Source organism: Diospyros lotus, chromosome 12, assembly GCF_014633365.1.
Source record: "Diospyros lotus cultivar Yz01 chromosome 12, ASM1463336v1, whole genome shotgun sequence".
Lineage (NCBI taxonomy): Eukaryota > Viridiplantae > Streptophyta > Magnoliopsida > Ericales > Ebenaceae > Diospyros > Diospyros lotus.
This window is the reverse complement of record NC_068349.1, coordinates 10950283-10959283: the sequence shown is the minus strand read 5'-3', so window position 1 is coordinate 10959283 and position 9001 is coordinate 10950283.

Sequence of the window (9001 nt, the reverse complement as noted above, 5' to 3'; positions counted from 1 at the left end):
AAAATTATACTAAATATGGGAATACAGATTCACAACCTAACATTTTCAAGAATCTTAAAATTTTTCTTGTACCAAACGCCCCCTTAGGGCCATATGCAACTTACTCCCTTGTGTTTTCGATTGTATTAAAAATTTCCTTTACACTTTCAAAATGTTGCAATCAGCCACAATCTATTATTATTTTACATGATTTTGTGCAATCTATTGGTTGATTAATGCAAAATTATGTATTTTTTTGATATATTAAAATTATCTATGTAGAATTATGTATTTTGTATGTAGATTATTATATAAAATCATGTAAAATAATAATAAATTATGGCTGATTGCAATATTTTAAAAGTGTAAGAGAATTTTTTTATATAATCAAAAGTACAAGGGGATAAGTTGCACATAACTCTAAGTGTATGAGAGTTTCATATAATTTACCCTTAAATATATACAAAAATAGAAAACCAACAACTCTGTTACAATAAGCCTAAAAGATTGAACTTTTTTGGATTTTTAATTCAAAATTTAAAAACTAACTAAAAGCCTAAAAGATTGGACTAGTATGGACCCTTGATTTTTGTCCAATACTCCCCACTCAAGTTGGAGTTAGGATTAAAATGTCAAGAACATCCAACTTGCAAAGTAGTTAGCAATAAGCAACACCTCCAAGTGGTTTGATAGAAAGGTCCGCCAATTGATCAATAAATTGGTAGTAGGAAGGAGCAAGCAGATCTACTTGAATTTTTTCTTGAACAAAATGATATATAGTCAATTTCAATATGTTTGGTGCGGCCATGGAAGATAGGATTTTCGACAATGTGAATAGTAGCTTGGCTATAATGAACTGGAATTGGTTGAAGATACTTAATACCAAGATCCAAGAAAAAATATTTTAACCATTACAACTTAGAAGTAAGTGTAGCATGGGAACGATATTTTGTTTTTGTAGAAGAACGAGAAATTGTTGGATGTTTATTGGTTTTCCAAAAAATAGGACTAGAACCTGACATGGTTAAATAACCAGTGGTGGAGCAACGAGTAGTAGAACAATTGGCCCAATCAAAGTCAGTGGCCTTGTCTACCTTCGGCTATTTTACATTCGTGGGTGGGAAATTGGTGACTTGACAAAGTAAGAAACAAAAGGTAATGGCCTTGTCTAGTGCAGAAGCTGAATATAAAGGGATGGCGAAAGGATTATGTGAATTTCTTTGGCTTCAAAGATTGCTTAAGAGGCTTGGCTATCTTCCATTGATAGTTACAAATTTATTTTGTGATAATAGGGCAGCTATCGACATTTCTCATAATTCAATCCAACATGATCGTACCAAACATATTAAGGTTGACAGACATTTTGTCAAAGAGAAATTAGATGCGAATATTGTTCAATTTCCTTTTGTAAAGTCAGAAGATTAATTGACAGACGTGTTAACTGAAATTGTTTTGAGTCAAGCCTTTTACAACTAACTTGACAAGTTGGGCATGAACAACATCTTTTCACCAACTTGAAGGAGAGTGTCGGTGTGAGTTGTTCTTATAATTATAGGATTTAGTTTCCTAGTTTATTTCCTGTAATTGGGGTAGATTAGTTACCAATTAGGAATTGGTGTTCGGTATATATGGCCTCCAAGAGAGAAGAATAGAACACTTTTGAATGTATTTTTTCTCTATTACATATTTCAGCAGTCATGTATATATAGACAGATTTATGAGATTCAAATATACACAAAAATATGAAATTAATAACTCTATTGTAAACCTAAAAAAATGGACTGTTGTGGATTTTGAATTCAAATTTCAAAAACATACAACTAAAAGTCTAAAAGATTGAACTTGTATCGATCCTTGATTTTCGTCCAATACTATGTGTTTTGCCAACATTGATTAAGAAAAATTAATAACATATTAGATTGTGTTGTGGGTTTTGGAATAAATGAAAGCAAAAACAAACTTTTTTGGATTACAACAATTATTTGTGAAACTAAAAAATCTCATAATGGTACAAAAACATTCATTAATTATCACCCTCTTCGTACCCCAACATAAAAATATCATACTTGTTTAATCTTTAATTAATGGTTGAACCCAAATTGAGTCTAGTCGGGTTGAGGTTCAAATAAATAAAACAAATATAATTTTTTAAAATTTTTATAATCATAAATAAGTATATCATTTTATAATTCAATGTATATATTTTTTTATAATTTTAAACATTGTATTATGTAGATTATGAGTTTATAAGTACTTTTACAATTTTTTATTTGCCTCGAAATGCTATAAAAATAATTTGTGATATTATTTAAAATTGTTTTAGTAAAAATTATTTTTTATTTTTAAGAAAATTACAAAACAGCTGGCCAATTGGGCCCATTAGATTGTGGGCCCAGCCGGCAACTGGTGGAGGACGGCCCAACAGAGCCTGTTTAAAGCCTCTAAACCCAGATATCAGTTCTGAGTGAAAAAGGCGCGAAGAGAGGGAAGGCCTTGAGGCCTAAACGAGTCAACTCAGTTGAACAAATCACTGGCAGCCCATTTGCAGGATATGCATGTTTGAAGCAGAGCAACTACTATTTATAATTAGTTCGGACTTCGGAGAGGCCAAGTGGTTTAACTTATTACATAGCCATAAGTGGTTGGGTTAACTCATAGCCAGGGTGGCTGTGTCACTTTCTATTTATTACCTTAAAAGCGGCAGATAAAATTACCAATAAATAAGGAAAAATTCTATTTACAATCATAAGTTTTGCTGTTCGCAATCTAATTTTAATATTACTAAAATACTTATATTTGTCATTCATTTAAATCTTTGACGCTCAACCACTCATTATTACTCTTTAAGCGCGTTCACTCACTTTCTCAACCACGATTGCCATAACCATTTTAATCACCCACAACTATAATTTTACATTACACAACTACTATTATTCAACACCAAACATTGCTCACGCCAGTTCTCTTTGTCATAACCAACTACTAGTTACTATCAGCAGTTATTATCAGCTATGGAAGATTATTATCCATTATTATTTACGTATTTCAGCGAGAAATAACACAATTTACAACATTTATCACTAGTTAAATCACATAATTTACATATAAATACACGATAAATCACATAATTTACATATAAATACATGAGGGATGAATTAAAAAAATAACATTAGTTAAAAATTAAAAAATACGTCTTGAAACCCCGAACCTCGAGGTTCGGGGGCTAGGGAATGCCTTGAACCTCGGGGTTCGAGGGTTGGGAGATGCCCCGAATCTCGGGGTTCAAGGCTAGGAAATGCCCCCGAACCCTGAGGTTCGGGGGGTGGGAGATGCCCCGAACCCCGAGGTTCTGAGTGTTCGAGTAACCTTGAATCTCAGGGTTCGATAAACACCTGAATCTATGGATTCAAGAAAAATCAATTTTCCCGAAGTCATGAGTTCGAGAAAAATTATTTTTCCCGAAACTATGAATTCGGGAGAATGCAACTCTCCCGATCCCTGTGGTTCATTCTCTCAAATGTATATAATATATTATGTACTATTATATATTATATGTATATTATACTATTATATGTATTATATATTATATAGTATATATTATATGTATATTATACTATTACACTATTATATGTATTATATATTATATGTATACTATTATATGTATATAATATATATAATGATTTTATATATAAATTATTTCAAATATATATAAATTATTCCGAATCATCTTTGGATTAATATTATATTTATTTTTTCTTGAATTAATGTTGCTTTAATTTTAATTTATTTTGAGTTAAATGAAAATCGTAATAAAATTATGTTTATTTTTATTTCTTTAAAATTTATATTAAATTTATGATATTTTTTCATAAATTAAATAAAATATAATAGCAAATACTAAAATAAAATATTATTACAAATAACTTAATATATGTTGAAAAATTATGATTATAATAATACAATAAATAACAACAAATAATTTTAAGAAGAAAAAGAAGAGGATTTGATGCGCGTAGGGCGTCTTTTTGGGGGATAGTGTTTGGAGAGTATGTTTGGTACAGAAACAGTTACAAAAAAATAATAAATATGGTTGTAAATAGTAAAATCTAATATTTTACTTTACACTGGTTGCGAAGAGCAAAACATATAGATACAAATAAAATTTTCCTAAATAATAGCCAGCTTAGCCATCTAAAAAAAATTACAACAATTGCTTCTATTTTGTTGGTGTTTTCTTGTTATTAGCAAAACCTCTCCCATATATCTCATATTCATTTACTAAAGACAATTAAATTGAGTGGCCGTATGTTATTTTGGTCTAGTTCATATATTTTATAAATTAAGATTCTATCAAGCAAGTAGAATGCAGATGTGTGGGTCTCACACTCCCCATGAGGCCCATACCTCCTACTTCTCGTTTTACCTACATCAAACAATACAAGAGTTATTCAACACAGGCAATAGAATAAAATCGTTACAAATTATAACTGTCCTGTAACAAAATATTTATGCTTTATAATGATTTATCTTAAAAAAATAATAATAGAATATACAATCCCAAGTGATAAAACAATATCAAAATTTTGAATTGTATCCAAACACAAATTCCAAGTGAACAAAAATTATACTTGTACATACATGTCCAACATCAGACTGGTAAAAATTATACAAAATTTGCTGAGATCTTCATTATGACCAAACGATATCATCAAATTTCATCACACTTGCATCTATAAGAACTTCCCAGGCCCGACTCAACGATATGTCCCGTGCTTTGCTGAAATCCTACAATCACAATATTAAGAAAAAAGTTTAACCATTTAATTATCAAAATGCTTTGTACCAAAAAATCAGACATTAAACATTAAATAGTAACATAAGAAAGGCTAATTTAAGTGTACTACTTAACTAAGCACAAATATGTTGGCAATTGAAACTAAAACTACTACCCTCGAGTAAGTTTCTCTTCATCTATCTATCTGCAAAATGATAAAATAATAAAAATATCAAATACCAAAATGTTATAAGCAACAAAAAAAATAAATTCAATTATTTAAACGGCACCTTTCTCTTTTGACATCCAGCTCAATAATGCCCTTTTCCATTGCAATAGCTACATGTGCACTGTTTTTTTCAATTTTTTCTACTACTTCATAATGTTCTAAAAGGCGGCTTAGGGGCCCCTGACTACCATGAATACAGGTAAATCGGCACTCTAAGCATCAGGCCTGATCAATCGGGTCCAATCGATACCTAGGCGATGCCTAGCAGCGTAGGTTGTTTGATTTTCAAAGACTTACAAACTTACCTTAGCCTCAATTTCTCTTTTGGCACCGATTTCTCTCTCTCATCATCTCCATCATCGCCAATCGTCTCTTCGATTTCTCTCTTGTGGTTGCGAGTTTCTGTAGCTGGCCAAGTAGGGGCAACGACAATCCGATTTGCGTTGACAAGGGCAACGACAGTCTAATCGACATTGGCGCCGGGGAGGGGGGCAATGATGTGATTGACTGATGTAGGTTTGAGAGAGAGTGAGTGAGTGAGAAGGTTGAAAATTTCGTGTACCGGGGATGGGGGGGAGAGAAAGAGAGAAAATGGTATTAAGAAAAGAATGAAAAAAATAAAAAATAAAATAAAAATTTTAATAAACCCTTCTCTAAGTCATTCTCTACAAGTAGGATACTCTTATGTGTTTTAAGTCATTCCCTACAATTATTCCAGGCATATTTTCAAGACTCCGCTTAGATGGCCTAGGCGTTAAGCCTCATGTTGGCATCCCGACTAACGCTTAGCACATTTTAAAACATTGCTAATTCAAGATTAGATTTCTCTCGTGATGCAATTCTAGAACACCTTTTTATTTTCACTGGACCATTAGGATCACGAACAGTTATCTGAGATATATCTTTCACAAATGAAATATTTGCATATTGACTTTGACCTGCATTTTCTTGAACATGATCAATTTCATTATTTTCACCAAACTTCTCATATAAAGCAGTAATCCATGTCATGATCTCTTTGACAGCAACAGTGGAGTGTTTTGCATTGATCATTAACTTGTTAAACATTGATCGAACACTCCACAAAGTTAGCGGATCAACTTCGGATGCATCTAGCTAGTGTGGTTGCATTGCATTCATTTCTATTAAATTGAAATCTTATGATGATCATGATCTCCCATAAGCCCAAAATACACTTTGTAAGCATCCATTTGATTCTAATTCAATTGAGAAAAAATAATCAGAGTCAATTTCTGTCCTATGTTTGACATAACAACATTTGTATATTTTTATTTAGAGTATCACCAATTAAGGGTGAATTCAGAAATTTATGTAGGGGAAGGCTAAATTTTTTTTTTGAGATATAAAATTACACATCACAAATTTTGGGGTAAGTTGAAATTTTTTTTGATTGAATTATTAATAAAATTTATTATTTTTACATTAAAAAATTAATTTTTTATATTAAAAATTATTTTTTTAATTGTGAGTTGCCCTGAGCTTCAGGCTGAAACCTAGGGCAGCTCATGCATGGATCCGCCCTCGCCACCTATAGTGTTTACTACTTTAATTTTACAAAGTTTAAGCTCAGCGTGGTTTAACTCTTGTATTAGTCTTTTGCATGCGCTTGATTGATAAAATTTGTTATGAGAGCAATCCATGATCACTTTTGAGGGTATTAATAACTAATGACTATGGATATCAAAAAACTTATTAACAATCCACTTCCCAAACTTTGTCAAAATCACTTCTATAGTGGCTTCACAATCTGTTCCGGTGTCTCAACAATGTTTCCTATCTTTTCCAACTTGCCTTTTATCTAAAGATTTCTATATCCTTCTATACATGCCACTGCTAGTTCTAGACTTTTATGTGTCAGATCCCAAATCCTTTTCCCAGGGCATAGTTACAAGTTATTGTACAAATCTTATGCATCATCTAACGTGGCTAGGGTGTTCAAAAAAATCGACCAGACCAAACTGATTGATTTTTTATTTTTGCGGTCAAAAATGATTTGGGCGTTGTACAAATTGCACGGTTCGATTTTAAATCGAATCACCCAAGAAAATATAAAAAAAAAATTATTATTATAAAAGCCACGCCTAATAGCCCTTTTTCCCCACCCGAGCAACTCTAATCGGCACCCCAACCCCTGTAATGTTATATGTTGAATTAACTTATGTATCATCTAACGTGGCTATCTCCATCCCTACGTTTGGCTCAGCACAATCATCAACCCACCCAATATTATTTTTTTCATTACTACCAGTACCACTTATTAGTTTACTATTTAGAGGGTGTTTGTTAACTAAGATAAGAGGGAGAAAAGGTCAGATATGGGAAGCATTCCGGATGTTTGGTCTTTCCAACGTGTTTGTTAAGCTTATCTGGCCATTTCCGGAAAAGGCATCACGTGACCTCTTATTTCCCCCTTTCAAGATAAATTTATCCGATGATTCCATATCTTGGTCCGGAAAGTATCCCAATCTTATCTTGATATCACCTTATCTTGCTCATTTTAATAAACGCCCCCTTAGTAAACAAATGGCCTGAAATCAAGGAGTTGAGCATGACAATTAATGGAAAGTTATTAATAAGTAAATCTCATCCATCCATTAATTAATTAACTGATGCTTGATGGATGCATCAGATTAAAGGAAGATTTACACATATATTGGTCATCTGTCTGCCCATAAGTGAACACAACAAGAATCCATCAGAAAATCATAGTGTATTTTATCAAATGGAGTAAGGGAGAAAAATCAATATACAGAAGATAGTAAACGTTTTGCAATGGCTTCATCATCATCATCAAAGCCAAGTGTGGGAAAATTATAAATTTCAAAGATCGTAAGTTGAAAGAGAAAGAAGCAGAAGATAACAATTTCTTCTTACATGTGGTATCAGAGCCACGGTTTAGAGATTTATGATTTTCCATGAATGTTGTTTGAATTTTTGATCCATGAATGTCTCCCACCTATGATTCCAGTTATGCGATTGGGTATTTAAGTTTCTTTTGATGTTTGTTAGATATGTTAGACAATTGAATTGGTTTCTTGGGATGTTTATCAATTATTTTGAAATGGTCGAATTGATTGCTTGTGAATTGTTTAACAGCTGAATGAATTATAAAATATCCAAAAGTGGGCCAAATCATGTAGACGAATTGATTGTAATTAATGTACACAAAGCTTTGAATTGAGAATTGACATGATGATTGCAATGGTTTATTACATATATAAAATATTTAAAAGTGATGAAATGGGTGGGTCGCCACTGAATTGAAAGCATTATGTGATTGTTTCATGCTTTTGCTTGTTTTATTCGCCATGGATATATGTATGAAGGCTTAACAGTTATGCCAATTTTATGTCCAGAAATTACAAACTAATAAGGGTGTTGATGGCATTTAACATTATTAATTGTTAAAAAATTCAATTATTATTATGCACTGCCTTATTGTTTACATGTATTAGATAATAGTATATGTATGATTTTATATTAATTAAGATGGTTTGTGATCACCGAAGTGACCAAACTAGAATGATTGATTGTCATGCATAAAATAGTCATTTTTCATGACACTTATGAAATGCCCATAATAAAAATAAAAATAAAAGATGAATAAATGACATTCATTGATCATTAGAACTTTAGGATTTTCCCAAAGGAAAATAATTTATTTTTATGATTAGTGAACATAACCGAAAAAAGTTAAAATTCTTGAATCAAATATATTTTGTTTATCCAAGGATAACATATGTGTTTGGTTGAAGATTTTAATTTCTTGATAATGATGTAAAATGACATTTATTTATGATAGTATGTTGTAGTATTTGCCCAAAGGTGTATTGCAATATACTCTTATGTTTTATCTGAATCTTTATATATTTTATTTGTAGCAATTTCTCTTCATTCGCAAGCTTCTTCTATTACTATATTTAATGGTTTGAACTTCTCTGAATGGCAGAAGTCAATTTCCATTTAGGTGTGTTGGATCTTGACTTTGCACACTGAAA